This window comes from Martes martes (assembly GCF_963455335.1).
Source record: "Martes martes genome assembly, chromosome: 8".
Classification (NCBI taxonomy): Eukaryota; Metazoa; Chordata; class Mammalia; order Carnivora; family Mustelidae; genus Martes; species Martes martes.
In genome coordinates, this window is record NC_137895.1 from 139,938,730 (window position 1) to 139,961,849 (window position 23,120).

Consider the following 23,120-nt stretch of genomic DNA (forward strand, 5'->3'; position numbering starts at 1 on the left):
TCTGTTTGCATTATTGAGGGAATCAGGAGAATTTCTCTAAGGCCGCACCTCCCACTGCTGCCCACTGCCAAGCTCTGCACCCAGCCCTCTGCTTTCTTTTTGGTTAAGATTTCTGTTTCTCAACTTGGCTGCAAACCAGAAATACCTGGGAGCTTCTAAAATGGCCAGTATTCAAACCATGCCCCGAGACCATTAAATCAGCCCCCGGATGTGGGTTCCAGCCCTCAGAACATTTGCAGAAGCTCCTTGAGAGCCCCAGTGTTCGACCAAGATTGAGAGCCACCACCATGGGTCCAGCTGGACCAGCAGTGGCAGCATCACCTGGGAACACAACAGGCTGGAAATGCCAACGCTGCCATCCCCGTCCTCACCCCACGGCTCTTACCAGAAGCATGGGAAGGACGTGCCCATCTTTCACAGAAAGAGCAAGCAGAACACTGGGTACAGGGCCTGGGGGAGGGAGAGATGGGGAGCTGTGGCTTCATGCGGATAGAGCATTAGTTTTGCAAGATGAAGAATTTCTGGAGATCTGTTGCACAACAACACTTACCACTATGGAACACATACTTCAACGTGGTTATGATGAGAAGTTTGATGTTGGGTGCTTTTTTTTTTTTTTAAATCACAGTTATAAATAAAAATAATTGTTGAAAAGAGTACTGCCTCTTCTTGTGTTACCTGAGTTCTTTTAAACGAGCTCTGACTACCCACTCACCCTGACCAGTGTGATGCACCTAAGATCTACACACACCACAGCTGAGTCTCCGTCCCCAGGCTCTGTGTGTTGGGCACTGTTTGCATCTGAGCCGTTGGGAGCTCCCTCCTTCCCTCGCCAGACTCCAGGGACCCGGGCTCCCGTGGGTTCTCTCTCCCAGCCCCTGTGCCTCCCCGTGTCCACACGATAGGTTTGCCGGGTTCGGCCTGGGGCCGTGCTCTCTCTGGCCTGAATTTCCTGCAGTTCCCCGCGAGTAGACATGTCCTGCTCTGTCTCGGGCCTGTCTCGCCCACCGTCTCTCTGTCTCTAGAACCATCCATTCCCGCACCTGCTTGGAGCCTCACTCGGATGAAGAGTAGACATCTCAAACCCGACATTTCCTGCATGGACCTTCTGACCTCCCTACCACGCTCAGGTTGCACGCTTCCTTTGCTTGGCTGTTCGGGGCACCTGTCTTCCCGTTTCTTCCACCGAGATGGGCAGTGCTGTGTGTGACTGCCCTGAACTTGCCGAGAGGTCTTCTTGGCTGTATCTCGAACAGACACCAGAGCCCAGGCTCATCTCACCTCCTCCATGGCCTGTTCTGGCTCTTGTCAGAAACCCACTCCTGTCTCACCTGAATTGCAGTTCTGTCCACACAGCACTCCTGTGTTAGATCCCCCAGGATCCCTAGGTCACCTGGAATGGGAACTCACAGGGCTCCTGGCCAGTTTCTGTCCACCCTGCCCGCCCACCAGCCGGGATCCCACACTGGAGCTTGCATGGTCCATGCTGAAAAGCTCTTTCCGGATTCTCTCCGGACCTCAGACGCTGCTCACGGGAGATCCGTCTCAGCTCGCGCTCCCTGGCAGGTGGGCTGAGAGGCTCTGAGTCTCCTCCCATGCAGTATTTTGCTTGTAGAAATGGTCACCTCCTTATGTACCATGACTTTTCTCCTTTGCTCTTTCATGCTGAGATCAAAGCTCTCTGAGGGTATGGGTTTTTGGGTTTCTGTTTGGTCACTGCTGAGTTCTAGAGCCTAGAGCAGCACCAGGCTCAAATCAGGAGCGCTCTGTGTGTTCAAGGGGAAAATGGGAAGAAAAGTAATTTATTCATTTATTTAGTTAGCTTTATTTATTTATTTTAGGGAGGGAGAAGGGCAGAGGGACGGGAGAATCTCAAGCAGACTCCTCACTGACCGTGGAGCCTGATGTGGGGCTCGATCTCATGACCCGAGCCGAAATCAAGAGTTGGCCGCTCAACGGGCTGAGCCAACCAGGTGCCCCAAGAAAAGTAAACTTAAAAACGTAAAGAGAATCAATCATCCCATCAGCCACAGTTAAGTGTTTTTGGATGGGGATGGACTAGAAGCTGCACGTTGTCCTCGAGGAAACAGTACAGCCCTGGCGGGAGGTTCCCCCTCACAGGGGAAGTCTCCACACCACTGTTGCCTGTACCTTGCCAGGGGCCGTCCTGAGCTCGGGTGACAGACTCTCCAGGTGGTTCTTGTTTTGTGGGGTTTACTCACAAATTACTAATAATGTGATGGGAAAACTAAAGAGAAAAGTCCTGAGGGCCACACTGCCTGTTTCGCTGTTTGTCCAGAAAACTGCTGTGGGGCCGTGTTGTTTTCACCTCCGTTGTTTCTGTCCCCAAACATTTCCTCTACCTGGAAACCCTTGCTTTGGTCAGGAGGACTTAGACGACAACATAAACTCTTACCAGTATGATCATCTAGATGTACCATCAGCCTAGTAGAAATATATCTATCTATCTATCTATCTATCTATATATATATAAAATTTTATATATAAAATATATATTTTCTTTTTTTAAAAATCTCAATTATTAAAAGCCTGACTCAGCAGAGAAAGAATCAGTCCTATTTCCATGCGTGTGCACTTTTATGTTCCATTTAAGAAACACTGCCCATGGGACGCCTGGGTGGCTCAGTTGGTTAAGCAGCTGCCTTCGGCTCAGGTCATGATCCCAGCGTCCTGCGATCGAGTCCCGCATCGGGCTCCTTGCTCAGCAGGGAGCCTGCTTCTCCCTTTGCCTCTGCCTGCCACTCTGCCTGCCTGTACTCGTTCGCTCTCTCTCCCTCTCTCTCTCTCTGACAAATAAATAAATAAAATCTTTAAAAAAAAAAAAAAAAAGAAACACTGCCCATGTTTCAGTGCTACTGTAACTGTTGGACGCCTTTGATTGTTACAATGTCACATTGGGGAAGACCGAGACTTCAAACACATTCTGTGTGATGAGCAAACACAGACAGCATGGAGAGAGCATATAAGGCAAACCATTTCCAAATGGGGTTCAGGAATTAGAGTGACAGAAGGAATGAGTTCCAGATTTGAAGAGCAAACACGAAATGTGGCGTGCTCACTGTCGGCCAACTCGATTAGATGAAATGCCATATTTTTATGCACAGTTTAAATATTGAACTTCAGCTCCACTTTTTTTTTATTAAAGTTGTTTGCTTGGCTGTGATGATTAAATACAGGTTAATAAATAGAACGTTTGTTTAATCTATTGTAGCCAAATTTCTCTTTCCTCCTGTGTTACAGAAACAGCGGCTGAAGGTGCATTTGGGAATCGGTAATATTACGGTCCATAATCTCGTAAACTTGAGGCTAGGAAATGCCATTTTGTGCAGTGCCGCTTACTAACAAAACAGCAGGTATAATCTAAATTTCTCAAAAATGATAAAATCATCAGAAAGTATTAAATTCTTTGAAGAGGCCTGACTTTCTACTATATTTGTGATACATTAAATGAGAGGATTAGCTTTATAAAAATGACACAATTTTGGTTTTGTAAAACCATCCATCCAATCTAAGCAAAGAATAAAAATGAATGACTTTGACAGCAAAATATCAAGATTAAGTTATCCTTTTGTGGCACAATAACAAGTGATTTTTATTTTGTATTTTGTGACTTCATTTTTTACGAGGAAATTAATGGTATAATTCTTTAAATTAGGAAAACAAGTTTCCGTACCAGTCGTTGCATCCTGCAGGGAAAGTAACAGTGTTACTAAGAACAATCCGAGCCCAGCTTGCTGCTTCGGGCTCCGCCTCTGTTTCTTGGCTGTGATAACCTCATCGCTGTAATGGCAGAAGGACTCCCAAGGCTTTAAGAAAATGCACTTATCTGTGATGATTGCCAGGGAGAGGGCAACAGTCCCATCACGGCAGCCCAGCCCCGGAGCCGTCACCCATGGCCTGTCACCACGAAGTCTGCTCCGCGGCAAGGGGCTTGTCAGTCCAACGCTGCAGGACCGAATGCACAGATCTGGCTTCAGGGGGCTTTTTGTGCCTGGGGGTGGAAGGAACGGTGCCGTTGCTGGAGCCTGGGTGGCCATGTCGTCTCTCTGAAGAGCCGCAGAACAAGAGAATGAGCAGTAAAAAGAAAGCTTCCGACACGCAGGGCGTTCCAGCTGCATTTCCAACCAGTCCTAAAGAGAACATTCTTCCCTGGCCACGTTGTTAAACCAGGCCGAGCGACTCTGTCTCTACAGAGGAGCTGCTTTCTCAGAAGTTACCATTCAGTCCTCCACCTTCGACCTGCAGCATCATTTTTGTGAACTCATCCTCCCTGGCTTCTTTCCTTTCTTCTGGTCTCCTCTCCTCTCCTTCCCTCTTATTTCTCCCGTTTCCTTTGTCCCACGTTCTATTTGCTACTCTCCACTCTGGATTTTCATCTGTTTCCTTTCGCTGCCGTGTCCGTTTCTGTTTGGTTTGATAGCTTTGTGAAATATTTCTTTTAGTAATCTAGGTTACATTTAGAGAGAGAAGCAGGGTATACACAGGCAGCAAAACATCTATTTCTTTTTCCAGAGTTCTTCTTGAAGAATTAAAGTATACGTTTTGTATGTTGAGAATATAGGAATAGGTTTTATTTCTAAAGTCCAATTCTTGAAATTTGGTAATGGATACATTTTATCCATGTATTGAGTCACAGGGACAAATAAGAGGTAAGCTTGCTTATACTCCACAATTCATTCATCCAATACATTCAAAATCAGCTCTTGGACTAAAATTGCCATCATTATCATTTGATTTTTAAAAATAAACTTTATTAGGATGTGGACTTGCAATAATTGTAGTGGATTCACGGAGCAATAAAATTTTGTTTTCTTCTTTTAGGGGTTGAATAAAGAGAAGAAAAGTAGTATCTTAATCAGTTAATCATTTTTATAAAACTTCCAAATGCCTTATAATGAAGTGAAAAGCTTAAGAAATTGGCCATTCAGAGATAATTGCAGATATAAATAGGATACACTTTACTTTAGATTGAGGGAAGGAAAGCAACGTTACTTGAAGTTGTTTTTGGCTCTGAAATAATAATTACCTGGATATGCAAAAAAAATTACATTTGTAACTGTTATCTACCTATAAGAATGATTGCCTCCTTATTTGTTGTCAGCAAGAAAATTCCAAGTGCTTGGATGCTTAATGCTTGTTAAAATTTAATACAAAAAAAAGTATAATGGACATTGAAAAGAAAATCACAAGATATCATAAGCGATTCAACCATACAGTTTCAAAGATTGATTATTTTTTGCAGTTTATTTGTTTACTTTTGTTTATCATTTCAGGCTGCTTCAAAAATGGCTCCAATGGTCCTGCTTTCTGGAATTTGCTCCCTATATCATCCCCTCAAGCGTGGGGTGAACCAACTGATTTGATCCTAATGAGTGGTTAAAGGCCGTAGTGACTGGACGTGACATTTGAGATTGACTCTTCAGTCACGCTCCACACTCTGTCTTGCCCTCTCTTGTTCTGATGAAGCAAGGTGCCATTTACCACACCACCCAGCAACCGAACTCCTTGGTATTTACCCTAAGGAGCTGAAAACGTATGTCCACACGAAAACCTGCACACGGATATTTACCGGAGCTTTACTCATCATTGTCAAAACTTGGAAGCAACCATCTGTCCTTCAGATGGCGAGGGATAAATAAACTGTGGTCCATCCAGACAATGGAATATTATTCAGTGATAAAAAGAAATGAGCCATCAAGCCATGAAGAGACCTGGAGGAACTTGGAATCCATACTGGGAAGTGAAAGAGGCCAATCTAGAAAGTCCACACTCTATGACATCCCGGAAAAGGCACAACTGTGGAGACGAAAGAAGAGAAGGGGCTGTAGAGGGTTGGGGAAGGGAGGGATGGATGGTGGAGGACAGGGGTTTTTAGGACAGTGAAGACACTCCGTGTGACACCACCATGGGGGACACATGTCATCGCGCATCTGCCCAAACCCACAGAATGTATGACACCACGTGTGACCCTGGTCTAAACCCTGGACTTGGGGTCAATGTGGCCTGGTGGCAGTAACACAGGTACCATCTAGTGTGAGTGCTGACAGTGGGGCAGTTTGTGCACCTGTGGGGTCCAGGGGAATATGGGGAATCTGTACCTTCCTCTCATTTTTATGAATCTAAAACTGCTTTTAAAAATAAAGTCCTCAAGGCACCTGGGTGGCTCAGTCGGTTGGACATCTGCCTTTGGCTCAGGTCATGATCTCAGGGTCCTGGATCGAGCCCCTCATGGGCTCCCTGCTCATCGGGGAGTCTGCTTCTTCCTTTCCCTCAGACTGCTGCTTCCCCTGCTCATGCTTTCTCTCTCTCAAATGAATAAATACAGTATTTAAAAACAATTAAAAAAATAAAGTCTTAACAACAACAAAAAATTCCTTCCCAGTTCTTAAAAAAAAAAAAAAGGGCAAGTAGTGAGCTGTCCTCTGGACACACCCACCTGTCGAGTTACATAATAGTATCGTAGAAGGGAAGCACGTCAGTCTGTAGAAGATGACTCTAGAATAGGATCGTGTCACTGAACTTTACAAGCTAATGATATAATTGTTAAAATCAAGACTTCCCTTGGTAGAATAAGACTAGTGACACAAACTCCTTATGTTCAGTGGGAAGGATTAGTCACCCCAACGGACTGGTGATATTTTGTGCCTATAACATCTCACAATTAAATTTTCACTTCTGTTAGCGGCTTCCAAAAATTGAAAATTACCTATATCTATATCTATCATGGGAGCAAAACTTAAAGATCAACAAGTAATTATATTACATTTTTTTCTCTACAATTATAGTAATTATATTACTTTTTTCTCTACAAGTTGGAAAACAACCAGGTTTTTAAAAGTGTAACATTTCAGAAAATGGCACAGAATGCTGTTCCTTCATGGAGACACAGCATCAGATCAAGTTTGCAGGAAAGCTGTGAAAAATTCTCCAAATGGTACTGTTTACACCTGATATTGAAATGCTGGGCTTGTTTCTTGGAGCAGGGCAGGGTGGGGGGTGTTTGGGGAGGGAGGCAGAGAGAGAGAGACAGACAGACAGACAGAGAGGAGGAGAGTCTGGAGCAAAGCCGCAGACAGGGATGGAAACCGATGCCCACAGTCTCACCTGCGGTGGGGAGACAGGCAGCCGGAAGCTCTCAGCTCCCCTTGTTAGAAACAATCATCTCATGAAAAACCGAAATTCGTTCCAAATTCTCGCGAGATGGTGTCTGCCCAGCATGAGGTGTGTGTCATGAGCAGTCACTTAGCCTCACAAGAAGCCCGTCATCTGGCCCTGTTTCTCCCTCCTCCCTCCCTCCCATTTCCTTTCTTCCATCAACATGGATTGTTTCGAGATGCTAAAACCATGAAATAATTTAATTACCTTTCACAAGCTTGACACCTGCCTATGGAATGTAATTCTATTTCCTAGTAAACAGGGGACTATGGTGGCGGCTGAAAGGAACCTGAGTGTTTAATGACTTCCCTACATATTAGTAGTAAAGGGCAGCTCTCTTCTGTGGATTGAAGCGGCTTCCCCTGAAAATGGCTGCTCAGACACTTGACAGTCCCTCAAGCAATATAGCTTTAGAGATCCCATGACGTGTGTTACAAACACAAGCATGTGAACATCTGTGTGTGGGTGCACGTGTGTGTGTGCACGTGTGCGTGTGTGTGTGTGTGTGTGTGGTCACGCGGCACGGTCATAAACCCCTGGAACATTCCACACAAAGGAAACGCTAGAAAGGTACCAGCCCCTGGTGTGGCTCCCACCTGCCTCCTCACGCCGGGGCTCCCCATGGGGGTGATCACCCGGGATTCAGTATTTACCGTTCTCTCTTCTTTCTTTTCCCCCTTTAAATAATGCTGCCAAATATATACATCTATGTTACAGGTTGAAGTGCACGTCCTCAAAATTCAAATGTTGTGACCCATCCCCAGCACCTCAGCATGAAAGTGTTTGAAGTCTGTAGAGAGCACATTACATCGAGTTAGGCTGGAAGGGTGGTGCCCTCCTCCTTAGGACCAGGGTTCTTATAAGACCCGGTACACACTCACACGTGCACACACGGTTTTGTGGTTGGGGTCATCTGTCAGGTGCATGAGGTGGAAGAGAAGACAGAGAGAAGTGAAAGGACAAAAGTGAGCACATTTTCCATCGGCCACAGCATTCTGTGGTGACGTAACTGCTCGACTCACCACTATCAACCGGTGAACATTCGAAGCAGCCACTCACATTTTTCTCTCTGCAAGGATGGCATAATGGATGTGATTTCTAGACATTTTGGTCACTTGAAAAACATGTGCTTATCAATGAGCAAAGGTGTTTTTAATTAAAAATTAAATTAATTAGGGTGGATGGGTAGCTCAGTTGGTTAAGTATCTGCCTTCAGCTCAGGTCATGATCTCAGGGTCCTGGGATCACGTCTTGGATCGGGCTCCCTGTTCAGTGGGGAATCTGCTTCTCCCTCCCCCTCTGCTTCTCTCCCCACTCTCTCTTCCCCTCTCTCAAATAAATAAATAATAAAAAATCTTTAAAAAATTACATTAATTAAAATGATATAATTATGTATATATACATAAGGTTACATACACTTTTATATATTTATATTTTAAGTTATATATTTAATAATCAAATAAGCATATATTTAATGAATAATCAAACAGGTATATATTTAATTTGTAATTGAAGAATGACTTCAGTGGGCAATTTTCCTTCAGATGATACAAAGGATATTAACTAGCTCATTGAACAATAACCAGGCAATCAAATTACATTCTCTGGGAATTTTTTCTGCTTGTCTGTGGAACAGAACGTTCTGTGGGATTTACGTTCTCCTTCCTCACAATAGTATAGAATCTACAATCCTCATGGGGGCCTGTCTCTCTCCCTGAATTATCAGCTTTGGCCCCTCTTGCTTGAGCCACAGGCTCTGGTCTTGCCACAAGCCTCAATCCCACAGCAAGCCTTTGTCACTCACTCTGTCTGAGCTCCTTCTGGAAACTCCTATCCCTCCTGGTGGCTTCAAACCTCCAGGGCCACCCAGAAGAGCCTCTCCTCGTGTCCCACCAGAGGGAAAAACCTCCCCTCCACTCTGGGCAGATACCTCTCTATTTTCCTTAGAGCACCTGCAGTATCAAAATGATCGAGATAACTCTCTATACTCTCTTGTTTCTTGTCCACTCCAGGTAGAACATGAGCCTGGTGACGGCGGGACCTCATGGGATTACTCCCACGGCAGCCAGAGCCAACAATGATACCAGGCACATAATGGGTGCTCGGGCAATCTCCCTGAATGGATGGTGATGTCCTCGCACAAATTGGGGATTGCTTGTCCTAAGACGGACCTCTTCAGTCTCATCAGCTTCCACAACCTGTCCACGTGAGTGTTTGCTGACCCTGCTGGCCTGCACATGGATATACCCAGTTTACTTTCTCTATTAAGAGCTCTCATGTCAGCATTTGCCTTCTGTGTCATTCTTAACATAAAACATTCCCTTCTACAGCTTCGTTTCATTCTCCAAAGTCTTGACATAGAGTAGACTGTTGGTTTTCACAAAGGAAGAAGCTGCGTCTCAGAAGCCTCCACATGCCGCTTAGCTCATCCAGCAGGTGCGAAACACAAGTGCAAGGACTGGAGTCCCTCCTTCTGATGCCAGGCCCAGGCATTATGCCACACTGCTCCTGTGTTCAAGCAATATATACTAGGATTTTCTGGGTTGCTAAAATAAAATTATTGATTTTTTAAAAAATGAGATAAAATGGGAAAATAATGGAAGTCTAAAAAAACGCCACCTATCTGGAGAAATCCAATGCATTCTCATACTTTGCTGCTATCTCTGCCATCCTCCTTTTGGTAGCTGTGATTGGGTGATTGATGATGTGGGAGAGAGGGGTAGAGATGAGAAATTAGCACCAAAAATTTTCTCCTCAGCCGGCGCTGAAACATCTCATGGGGGTGTCAGTCAGTGGCTCTGCAAAGTAGGAGAGATCACGTCCCTGGTGCTGTTGACGTAGGCACCAGCACCTGTGAAGACAGAATAGGGTCTGCTCCAGACGGGCGGGGCAGCATGTCTGCTCCTTGGAGGGAAACTGGATATACGCAAAAGGAAACACCTCATAGATTTAAGGATAAGTGTAATGTGCCATCTTGTAACTGTATGGGAAGTACCGTGTGTGTGTGTGTGCACGCACACGTGCGTGTGTGTGTGTTTTACTTTTCCTGAGCATAAGGGTTATAACTTTCACAAAATTTATCAGAGCTTATGACCAACTAAAAATTAGGATCCAGTAGAACTTTGATTCTGCCATTTTTAGGGAATGATTATGATACAGAAAGTAACTAAAAGCCTGGTGTGTGCAAGGGAATGATCAAGATATCCAAGACCTAGTGAAGGACAGTGCTGGGATCCCACTCAGGGAATTCATACTCAGGGAAGAAGGCATAAGCAAAAAATTATACAGTTGTGGGTGGGGAAGGAAGGAGCATATCAGGAGGCTGATGTTGAGCTGGGCCCTGAGCCGTGAATGAGACTCAGGTAAGCTGCAGTTAGGCAGAAGGACCTTATAGGTGGAAATGTGGACGGAAGAAGGAAGGGTTGTAAATAAGACAGAACAAGGAAAAACTGGTGCAACTCCCAGATGTATGTGTAGAAAAGCAGGTGAGAGCCAAGAGCATAGATTCTTGAAGGCACTGCCAGGATGACAAGCTTGACTCTTTTGGCAGCAAGGGGACACTGGTGGATTTTGAGGAGCAGAGAAGGGGGTATGATTAAGGAAGAAGGGCAGGATGAAGCTGGGGCGACAGGAAGGGGTAGGATCAGCTCCTTGTGGAATGCTAGAAAAGTCACCTGGGAAGCAGCCAAGGTAATTGAATTCACTCGTGAAGTCCACAAACAACGTCTGACCCTTTTTTTTTTTTTTCCCATCAACAGTATGTTCCTCAAAGTAGTTAAATGTTTGTTACATACGCTCTCCCCAAATTCAGCTTCTCCAGTTTCAGCATCATCGTACCATCTAGCTATGCGAGACGACTTGTCCACTCTTGCAGCCCTTGGGAACACTGGTGTTTGTAGGTCTGCATCACTGCTGACCTCTAGTCCTTACCCTACTGCCAGCGTGGTCATTTGGTTATTTGAAGCCTATTTCTGTTGTATTCTTTGGAAGTATAATTTGAGGGCACAGTATTGTTTGAGTTCCTGCCTATTACTAAGAGTTGTTCTATGACCTTTATCTTGGGAATAGTTTGGCTGGATATAAAACTCTTTGATTTACATGTTCTTTCCTGAATATGTTAAAAAGAATGACTTCCTTTCTGTAGTTTAAAATGATGCTGCGGCAAGTCTGGTAACAATCAGGTTTTCTCTTCATTTTGAGTTTGTTGGTCTTCTTGCATACATTTCCAAAGGACTGTTTGTTTTGTTTTATTTTGTTTTAAATTTCAGTCATTCTACTACAGTATGTTTTGGTGTTGATTCTGAGACAACCATCTCAGGTTTTAGTGTGACTCATCAACACTTAGCTTCATTTTTTATTGTTTTAGGAAAGATCAATTAAATTAAGGTTTTAGTATTTCTACTATTCCTTTATCTTATTTTGTTTCTGCTTAGGGGATTCTTTTAATAGATATATTAAATCATCTTTGCTTATATGTTAAATGGGCTGTGGCTCCTGAACTTCCTTTATCTCGTCATTTAATTCTTTCCTATTTTAAATTTTTCTGCTTGTTTTTATCCTCCTCATTATCTGAAGACATTAGCTGTTATGTTATTTATTTATTTATTCATTCATTTTATTTTATTTTATTTATTGTCAGTGTTCCAGAATTCATTGCTTATGCACCATACCCAGTGCTCCATGCAATCCGTGCCCTCCATAATACCCACGACCAGGCTCACCCAATCACCCACCCACCTCCCTTCCAAAACCCTCAGATTGTTTCTCAGAGTTCACAGTCTCTCATGGTTCGTCTCCCCCTCCAGTTTCCCCCACTCCCTTCTCCTCTCCATCTCCCAATGTCCTCCATGTTATTCCTTATGCTCCACAAGTAAGTGAAACCATATGATAACTGACTCTCTCTGCTTGACTTATTTCACTCAGCATAATCTCTTCCAGTCCCGTCCATGTTGCTACAAAAGTTGGGTATTCATCCTTTCTGATGGAGGCATAATACTCCATAGTGTATATGGACCACATTTTCCTTATCCCTTCGTCCGTTGAAGGGCATCTTGGTTCTTTCCACAGTTTGGCGACCGTGGCCATTGCTGCTATAAACATTGGGGTATGGATGGCCCTTCTTTTCACTACATCTGTATCTTTGGGGTAAATATCCAGTAGTGCAATCACAGGGTCATAGTGTAGCTCTGTTTTTTAATTTATTAAGGAATCTCCACACTGTCTTCCAAAGTGGCTGCACCAACTTGCATTCCCACCAACAGTGTAAGAGGGTTCCCCTTTCTCCACATCCTCCCCAACACACGTTGTTTCCTGTCTTGTTGATTTTGGCCATTCTAACTGGTGTAAGGTGGTATCTCAGTGTGGTTTTGATTCGAATCTCCCTGATGGCTAGTGATGATGAACATTTTTTCATGTGTCTGTTAGTCATTTGTATGTCTTCTTTGGAGAAGTGTCTGCTCATGTCTTCTGCCCATTTTTTGATGTGATTATCTCTTTTGTGTGTTGAGTTAAATCTTGGATATCAGCCCTTTGTCTGTATTGTCATTTGCGAATATCTTTTCCCATTCCGTGGGTTGCCTCTTTGTTTTGTTGGCTGTTTCCCTTGCTGTGCAGAAGCATTAGCTGTTATATTTATTTGTTGTTTCGTTTCTTTCAGTTTAGTCAATATTTCTGAAATGATTTCCTCCTCTATTTCTAATTCTTTCCTGATCTTATGATTCTTATTCCTGAATGTTTCTGATTCTGATTTATGATATTCTTTTGATCCCATACTCTTCTCTTAATGTTTTTGTAAATTTTGCTTCATAGGCATGCCTTCCTGGTGTGCTTTTGTTGACCGTAGGGCATTCATTAGGTTCTCACTTTCTTCTTTCAAGAATGTTGCATGAGATTGGTGCTCAATTGTTTCTGTTGCTTGTTTTATGTGAATAATTTTTCCTGAAATTTTGGAAGGATTCAAGAGTGAGGACATCTTTTCTAATTTCATGACTCTAGAGTTTCCTTTTCTGTATATTCATGCAATTTCAAAACCTGATTGAATGCTCTCTGGGCCCTCTTTTTGTGTCCTAATTTTGATATGGATATTTTTGGACTAGGGTCTCTGTTGATGTGCTACTCAATGTGAGTTCTTTTTCTGTTAGTGTGAGCCTTTGTCCTGGAGGGGATTTTGATGGGTTAATTTTGAGAAATCATCGGTAGCATTTTCTTGTAACTCTTTCCTGGAGCTTTCCTAGCATTGCTTCCATTGCCTTTTCTAATTCCCTGTAGAATAAATTCAACCTCTGTGTCATATCTGAACATTTTGTTATATATGAATGCTAATTGGCAAGTGAAAATTGTATGTATTTAAGGCCTATGACTTGGTGTTTTGGTATGCATTTACACTGTGAAATGATCACCACAATCAAGCTAATTAACACATCCTTCACTTCACACAGTCACCTTTAGTGTGTGTGGTGAGAACACTTAAGATGCATCCTAGCAAATCTAAAGTATGAAATTCAATAGTATTCACTATGGTCACCATGCAGTATGTCAGATCCCCAGACCTTACTGATCTTACAGCTGAAACTTTGTACCTTTTGACCAACTTCTGCTGTTCCCCATACTCCCCCCGCCCCTGCCCCAGGTCCTTGGCAAACACTATCTTACTCTCCCCTTCCATGAGTCTGTCTTTTTTAGATGCTACACATGAGTGAGATCATGCAATATTTGCCTTTCTGTGTCTGCTTAACTTGAATTAACATAATGCCCTCTAGTCACACTTCTGGGTGTACACCCAAAGGAAATGGAATCAGGATCTCCAAGAGACATCTGCATTGCTATGTTGCTTGTAGCATTATTCACAACAACCAAGATGGGAAACAGCCCACAAGTCTGTCAACAGCTGAATGGACAAAGAAAAGGTGGTGTATACACACACAACCACACATAGTGGAATGTTATTCAGCCTTGAAAAAGACTGGGTCTCTCTTAATGTACCTGTCTATCTAGACTTCTGGGACCTAAGATTTCTGATGAGTCCATAAAAAGTCTCTGCCTTTTAATTTGTCCAGCTTTTCTTATAAGGACTACTATGATAACTTCTTTTCCTTTAAGATTTTTATTTTTAAGTAACCTCTATATCCAATGTGGGGCTTGAACTCACAACCCCGAGATCAAGAGTCACATGCTCTACCAACTAAGCCAACCAGGCACCCCATCATGATAACGTCTAAGCTCTCACTACATTGGAACCAAAACCAGGATATCAAATTTTTAGGACTCCTAGACCCAGACTCCTCAAGCCTCTTCAGACCTTACTCAGGTATTACGGGGACAGCTTCAACAGGAGTTTGAAAACTGCCCCCATTTCCAGTTCCGGTTCTCACATTGGTTCTCCAAGGCTTCCCGGGTTGGAAATTCGGGGACTGTGAGCTCCATCTGGTGCCTCATGTCTTCCGTCTTCTTTCCCTACATAGCCACTAAACCATTTGGGTTTCTGTCAATGCTTTCCCCATCTGTGTATACATGAGGGTTTGAGTGGAAGTTAGTTCTGTTGCAGCTGTTGTCCATGGATGTGAGGTTGGGTATTTTAGTTCCCTCATTTTATGGGAGACCTGGGGACAGGCTGCAGCGACTGTTTTCCCAGACTCTTCTGACTGCGTGTACTTAGCAGGTGCCTTTCAAGACCAAAGACATTCAAGGTTCAAAAGGAATTGTCTGATTTCAGGTCAGTTGGGAAGCCTGCTGAACATCCTTCCCACTCCTGTCCTCAGCCCTCTGCGGATCGTGCACCTCTGTGTGGCCAGCTCTGTTGGGCAGAGAGAGCTCCCCTGCCCTGGTTCTCTTTCCATGTAAATGGCTCCAGGTCAACCTATCCTGGTTTTAGGCAGTGGAGTTCTTTTCTGACATGACCCTAATTTTGATTGTTCACATTGTTGTAAGCCAGAGTAAATGTTCCCTAGAGATGAAGGATATAGCGCTTGTCACAAAGCCCACGTCTGATTCATTGCCTGACCTTACAGGTCTTTGTGCGGTGCTGTGCACCCTATGGGTTCTCAATAAATATTAATTGAATTGAATTGAATTGAATTTACACTTTGCTCATTTCACCAATAGGTTAAGTGAAGATTAACAACTTCACAGCAGTCCTAGCAGACTGAATTAAAGAATATCAGTGTATAGCTGTAATGCCTTGAATTGGTACAATAAAAGTGACTTACTGTGGAAAAATCTGTAGTTGGGGGAACATTGTTCTTGGGCTGGCACCGAAGCTCGCTCACAGAAGCGGCTGTGAATATTTATACCACATTCCTCGTTTTCCCTTAGGAGCAAGTGGTTGCAAATTCCTTAAAGACTTAGCAAGTTCTCTACATTATTTCCTAATTCATTCTGACAAGGAAACAAGGTGACAAGAGACACAGCGACACGGCACCTTTGGGCTGTAAGTTCATGTCACTTAACCAGTCTGCTGACTGTGCTCATAGGTCGGGGATTTCTGTGCAGAGTGTGTGACTGTAGGTAGTTGGCTCCCCTTCTTTTTCTTACTTTGATTTATATCTTTGTACAAAGGAAGCAAAGAATGAAATACAGGCTGCCTCTGACTTTGGCGCTTCTACATTTTATAAGGACAGTTTTCAATCTGGGGCTGCGAGAACTTCCCTATCCACCTGGAAAGAAATTGACTTGGCTTACAAAAATGTCGTGCCCTGGAAAGTTACAAAAAAGCGGCATGAAGGACATTAAATTTTTTTTTTATTATTTCCTAATCTATCATGGTGAAATTTCCTACAGTTGATTTCTTCTGTTTTTGAGGATTAAGCCTCTTCCTCATGGAACCCCCAAACATTGCTGGACTGGGCTGCCCATCACCTTCATTAGCTGATCAGTAACAACTGGAAAACAACGCATTATGTCTCCGTTTTGTAGGTTTGTAATACATAGTAATATTTTAAAGTCTCTGAAAACTTTGGCTGTAATGAAAGGGTGAAATGATTTCCCCAACAATTGAATAGAGCATGCTTTCTCGTGAAAACTATACTGCTATTTTCTGAAATTGTGATCTGATGTGGAAAACGTTTTTGAAAGACCCCTTCTCCCATAAAGTCACTCACTTTTTTTTTAATGGAACACTAAGCACTAATTCAACTGCCCTCTGATGTCATCTGTGAATTAATAGCTCAAAAATTTTGAGATCAGGTGAATTTTCCATGGCCAAATCCTCTTATGTCTCTACACTCAAATTGGGTGTCTCGCACACCATTCCCCATAGGAGAGGCTACTTGAAGATCTACTGTGACATTCTTGTCTCTTCCTATCACCTCCAAACAGCTCTGAACAGGAGGCTCTGATTTTTAATAGCACATCTTTTAAAATAAAATGTTGCTGAAATCACAAAGGAATGTCTTCACAATGGAAACTTTGCATTTTGCTTCCCTACTGCCGTACAGGAGAGGAAAGGATGCTTAGCCATTAAAATACTTAGTGATTCAGTCCCTTAGAAAGTGGGATTTGGATTTGGCCACTTATGACATTTTTGGAAATGAAATGGATGCTTGTCAAATTCTCCATAGTTTTCCTGATAAGTGAAGTCAATTGGAGAGTATTGTGCAATCGGAGAAGCCTAAGAATGAGGTCCTGATGGAGACATACATATGGATGTGGGTGATTTATTTCAGAAACAGAGCAGAGCATGGAGTTTTCATATTGGATTTCCTTCTCTGAAGCCTTATGGAAATATATAGTAATATGCAGAATATACACACGAACATGAAAATAACATTTTAATATTAAATTATGATGGGTTCACAACTGGGAATTTGTATGGGGGTTCCTCCAGAGACTTCGTCATCATGTCTCAGACAGGAAGGGTTTGCCAAGGTCCAAACACACACGCATTGTACAACACGGTTTTCACTCATCAGTACCTTCGTGTTAAGCAGGAGGCATGAGGAAATGGTCTTGTTTCAGGATCTTTCCTGAGGTCCCCTTGAGAGTGTGCGCTGATTTCTTGTTTTAGTTCTGACAATTCAGGATTGTTTCGGACTATGATTTTAGAAGGGGGACTGAAAATTCTGTCCATAATTCTTGGGTTTTCTGGCCACGGAAACACGGCATTTGACCTGCTATTTAAGAGATTTCTGAGTATTAAGAGACTTTCTTCTCTCTGAGTTGGTGTTTCATTGAAGCCAACAGAGCTTTTCTACTTACCGAGTTACTGAGTTTTTCTACCTCTGTGCTGGGGATAATTGAAGTGAATGGAAGCCCTTGCTCCCAAGGAAGCATCTGTCCAGGGGGGAAAACCATCAAAAAGAGACAAACACTTCTTGCCACAGTCCTGGAATGAGGCCACCTTGCTCGGTCAGGAAGGAGTCTGCAGAGGAGAAGACCGTCCATCAAGATGTTGGCAATTGAAGGCTGGATCCAGACAAGGAAGGCCAGTGAGTGCTCCAAGTGCAAAATTCTGTCAAAGACATGGAAGTACAGGAGCGCAAGGCTCCTCTCATGGGTTGGGGGGCTGCACCAGAGTAGGGGGCTCACGCAGGAAGGGATGGGGGGCTGGAGAGTTGTGGGGGCACTCACACACTGAATTTGGGCCTGGTTTTTATTTATTATTTTTTTTAAAGATTTTATTTATTTATTTGACAGACAGAGCTCACAAGTAGGCAGAGAGGCAGGCAGAGAGAGAGGAGGAAGCAGGCCCCCCGCCGAGCAGAGAGCCCAATGTGGGGCTCAATCCCAGGAGCCTGAGATCATGACCCGAGCCGAAGGCAGAGGCTTACCCCACTGAGCCAACCAGGCGCCCCTGGGCCTGGTTTTTAAATCACTGGACTGTTAAAGAGAGTAGAAAATAAACGGTAAACTGTAGGAAAGAAAAATTAAAAAATTAAAAATTAAAATTAATACAGTTAAATTGGGAGGAAATTTAAAGAGAGAGAGAGAGAGAGGGAGAGAGAGAGAGAGATCACCAATATCCTAGGAGATCCATCATCTAAATTATGTCAGAATAGTTTTTGTGCCAGGATAGCATCTGTACAAGTCTCCTTAGGGGACCAAAAATGCAAAGCAGCAGTTTCCACAGGACCTGTGAGCATCTCTGTGTTCCCTATCCCACCTGCCATCCTTAGACCCAGTGTCTGGCGTGGGAGGGGAATCCTATACTTGATGCCTGGGAGTGGAATGTTCACCAGTCTCCCGAAAATCCAACCCGCTTCTCCCAGCGGATGTTCAGAAGCCCTGGGCCTGCGTATGAATCAAAAGATCGGGGAGATCAAATGTGCCTTGGTTTCTTCAAGTGTAGCATGGGGATCTCCCATTACCCAGCTCTGCACGTGAGTCTGGGGGCCAAGGGACCAATTCATGCAAAACCCCAAGAACAAGGCCCGGAAGAGAACATGTTCTTATGGATGTTGGTCATTGTCCTTGGCAACAAAGTCAGCATCACAGACAAGTGTCACAACAAACATGTAATGTTACATAAATTAAAATTTTGTCTTCAGAGGATAATCACCCGAAACATGGTAAGTCTTCCCTTCGTCCCAGCGTGCTGTGGACATTCGTGGTGTTTGATTGTTAGAGCTGACCTCTCTCCTGTAACTAAGTAACCCCAGGAGAAGTTTCCTAAGAGTGAGAGGAGGGACGGAAAGACAAGGCAGAGAAAGGAGCCAGGCTGCCCGCGACGGAAGGCACCATTTTTCATGTCAAGAATGAGGACGGTCAAGGGCGTTCAATCCTCAGGCTCGGGAGGTTTATTAAATCCTCGAAGGGCTCATAACGTCTTCACCATTTCCAATAACCGTCTAGGGAAACCACCAGGCAGATGCATGCCGTGCTCGTGCCTGGCCAGAGGGAAGTAACCTCCATCTACACATGCGGGCACGTCGGGAACAAGCTGTCACTCTTAGAGGAGAAGTTTCCTAAGTGACATGATGAGCGCGTCCAAGATTTTGTGGTTGTCTCTACAGTGGTTGTCAGAAAAACCGGGGCAGCCAAAGTCCTCCTTCCTGATACAGTCAATGGTTACCCAACATACTGACACTTGATATGTGAGTGACCTATTTTGGATTTCCTGGATTGGATCCTTTTAAAACAATTAACTACAGAAAATTTCAGACTGTTATTGTGTGAAGAGCCCATGAGACCAAGTCTGTGGTTAGTATGGAAACAAGTGCATTTGGTTTAGTAGAGTGTCTATTGAATCCACGATCTCTTTCTTGTGTTGTTTCCCGCCCCCCCCCCCAGTAAGAACACAGGGAATCTGGAGTCCCAGGAATAATTTTGAAAACAGGGCACCCCATGTGTTTTTTTGTTTGTTTGTTTGTTTGATAAGTGGATCTGACTGTCTTGATCCAGGAACCCACCACTGTCTCACGGCTGTCGGGGGGTGGTCTGTCACTGGAGGACAGCCTTGTCCCCAGATGCTTCTGACCTGGGGGAACCAAAATGCTGTTGGGGTCTCCCTGTGGACTTGGAAATGAACAGCATGAACAAAGATGTCTGTGCCCTCTCTTGGGATCCACCAACACTTTCCTGATGGACTGCCCTGCATCAGACACTGATTTCCTGCCCAATGAGTAATTACAGACAAGACACAAGACAGGCAGAATTGTATAGGAAGTGATGCATGTTAAGTGATATCACCCCACATAACATATGGGGCCATGGAGAGTGTTTCCAAGCCTCATCATACCATGTGCGTGTGTACAGAAAATACTTGGTGAGCACACTTGCCCCTCGGGCTGTTCGGAGGGAATGCAGATGACTTTTAGACAGAATCGTTAATCAGGCTCAACCAGTTTTTTTCTGGCACAGATAACCATTTAGGCACTATTGAGAAATAAAAATCTATAAAATATTTTATAAAGCACTGTTTAAATAGTTAGAGATCTGAGTGGAGAGCCCTGGTCCTACCATCTATTGTGAACTAAAACTTTAAAAAATCTGGTGACATTGGGCAAAGTTTCGATGGAAGGAATTATGGGACCTTAATGGTGAGGGGATGTGTCTCTTAAATTTACCAGGCTTTGCAATTTGGTTCAAGGTCTCAGGAGCTTCCCTGAGTCGACCAGCCTCTCTTCAGCTCCTGATTAGGAGGGGAACTATCCAATTTACGACCTGAAACATGAATCCCACCCTTGTAAGAGTGTTTCCTCAAAATCTTCAGAGCTATTTTCTCAAGGAGAACATAAGTTACCGATACACTCCACTTCTCTTCTCAAAAGTGTAGCTAATATATGGGAATGTTTCCCTCAAATTTTAGGCCAGCTTTATTCTTCATGACGACAGTCCTTCATACCAAATATCCTCCAGTAAAGTAGGAAAGATTTAGGAAAATCGTTCCTATTACTTATTATCAGCGTATCATACTTCTTAGTCGAGACTAGGGCTAGGAAAAACTTAAAATTGTTCACAGCATTTATTGGTGAAGTGATCAGTTGGGGCTAGTTCAGAGAGGGGGTGTTTAGAAGCCAGACCATTAAGGAGGCCACGCTCCCAGAATTTTAATTAACATTTAACTTAAATACCTGCTAGTTTTTAGTGTCCCTTCAGAGCCATCACTACAGTATCACCTTAAGATTCAGAGGTTGACTGTGTACGGTTCGGGAAAAGCAAGTTCCCGGGCTTGGAGTACGAGGCCACGTCGTCCCCCTCTCATCCCCCAGTTTATATGTGATGGCCTCATCACGCCACTGACACCTGCTTTCTGGCCACATCTGTGGACCCTGGGCCCCTTTCTGTAAACACACGGAGGGTTCATGGTCCCCACCAGGCATCTCTGGGAGGCGTGGCTGTGTGGCCCGATCCCGTGTCCGGTCCCTTCCCGGGGCCGTCGAAGAAAGCAGGACTGGACTGCGCACTCCCTTCGGAGAACTGGGACTTGAAACCACGTGTCAGGATGCTTGGAAGCATTTGCGCCGAAGGTGCCGCTGACGCGGGCCGGCCTGCTGGCGTGTGTGCCCACGAGCAGCACGGGGAACAGGCCGGCCACGCAGGGGAGCTGAGGGACGCGGCCTTGTGCGCGGCAGAGACCGGGACAGCAGCTCCTCAGGCCCCGGCCAGGCTCTCCCCTGCCTCCTGCCCACGACGTGTCCTTCCTGCGAGCCCCTCGCCCGGCCGCCCCATCCATGTGGCACTTGGAATCACTGAGCTATTATTTTTGTCCCCGGGAGCGATGGAAACCCTAAGAAGCAGCACCCTTCTGCCTGGTGCTAATATGGCCTCGTGTTTCTTTCTCAAGGGACGGCCCAGGTGGCAAGTTGGTGTGCCCGGCGCTGGTGGGTTGTTGGATCTGGGCTTGTGGGCGCCAGGCGGACGGTTGGGAACAGGGACAGGTGGCTTCCCCGAGCAATGCCGGTCGCCCACTCATCTGTGGGTGCGTTTCGCTTTGCTCACCCCCGCGGCTCCACGCGTAGGACGTTACCAACACTGAAAGTCCACAAAGGCCATTTTCCTAAGGTAACGACCAACTGGTGCCGTCTGTCCTGCTGGGAGACAACGGTCTGTCTCCCAGGGAAGTGCTCAGCGCTGGGGAAGGCGGCAGGCACGCTACCTCCGAGGGCAACGGGCACCGCGCCTTCCGCTTCCTCTCTCAGCATTCGGGACATGGTTTGACTCAAGAATTTTACAGTATTCAATAAAAGGACATATTTTCAAATTCAGTACAGGAATTGTGTCCCACGAGGTTCATGGAGAAATCATTCATTTCAGTTAAACGTGGAAAATCTGTCCGACAAAAGGTGGGACAGTGAAAAGTAGTGAATCTGTGTGATTGCATATTATGTAATCTCAGTGGTCATTTGGAAGAATTTCAAGCTGCATGGGGTAAAGTTTCTAATATAGTATTATTAGGAAAAGGTACAATGCTTCAGGGACAAGAGTCTTATTCATACTATTCTTAACAGGAGGGGAAACTCTCCAGAAAGATAACACTAGTGACTTCTGGGTTGTGGGGATATAAGACAAATTTATTTTCAGACTTGCGAACACAGAAACACACACACAACATATGCATAGACGTATTTATTTCAGGTTTTGCTAAACGAGCGTGCATTTATCTTACAAATACGCACACATTTAACAAGAAAGTTTTTCCTCCCATCTGGTGAAGGTCGCCACGGCCATGAATACCGTCAGGAACTGCATGTTCAACCTGATGTTAATTCGAACACGAGAATCCATCCAGAGCGTTTTTCGCATGGAAAGTTGTGGCTTCGTTTAGGGGTTTCCCTAAACCGCTGTGTCCACAAAGCTGTTTCCACCCTGTGTGTGGGTGGAGATGTGAGGCTGGCTCACCCTTAGCCATCCTGATCCCACAGACTGACTCACAGCTCCTGAAACACTTGCTCCAGCAAATTTGACTGGACCCTTTGCCGGCCTCTTCTCTCAGGACCCAAGACAGACTCTGGGTTTCCCAAGGGAGTAATGGGGCCTGTGCTCAAGGCCCCTTTCTCTGGATCCTCCAAGTTCATCCTAAGTAAGCTTCCCGTCCCAAATCTGTTGGCCAGGAAGTCAAGTGCATGATTCTAGCTCCTTGAAGAACTATTTCTTCACCAAATTATTACAGTTGCATGTGTTTTATGAAGTGTTGGTTTAGGACATGATTTTTACAAAAATCACCTCAGCTTTTTTCTCACTACAATTTTGAAGACATTGCATTTTGTTTTGTAATGTCTTTTAACCCCGAGAGAAGGGACCATCCTTAGAGAAGAAGAAGTAAAGCTAGGGACAGAATGAAATTCTTTCCTTTGGTAGAAAATGAAGTTGCACGGGCACCTTTCTTGTTACTCTTCCCTGAGAAACAAACCGAGACACACACCTTGCAAATGCTTCAAAAAACGGGCTTCAGCCTAGAAAGTGGTGTTATCTGTGAATCGTTTTATTTGTATCATTCAACCCTATTTTCTGTTGCTGACAGTAGACAATGACCATAAATAATCTACTGCAATATCAGGCGATCATCTGTA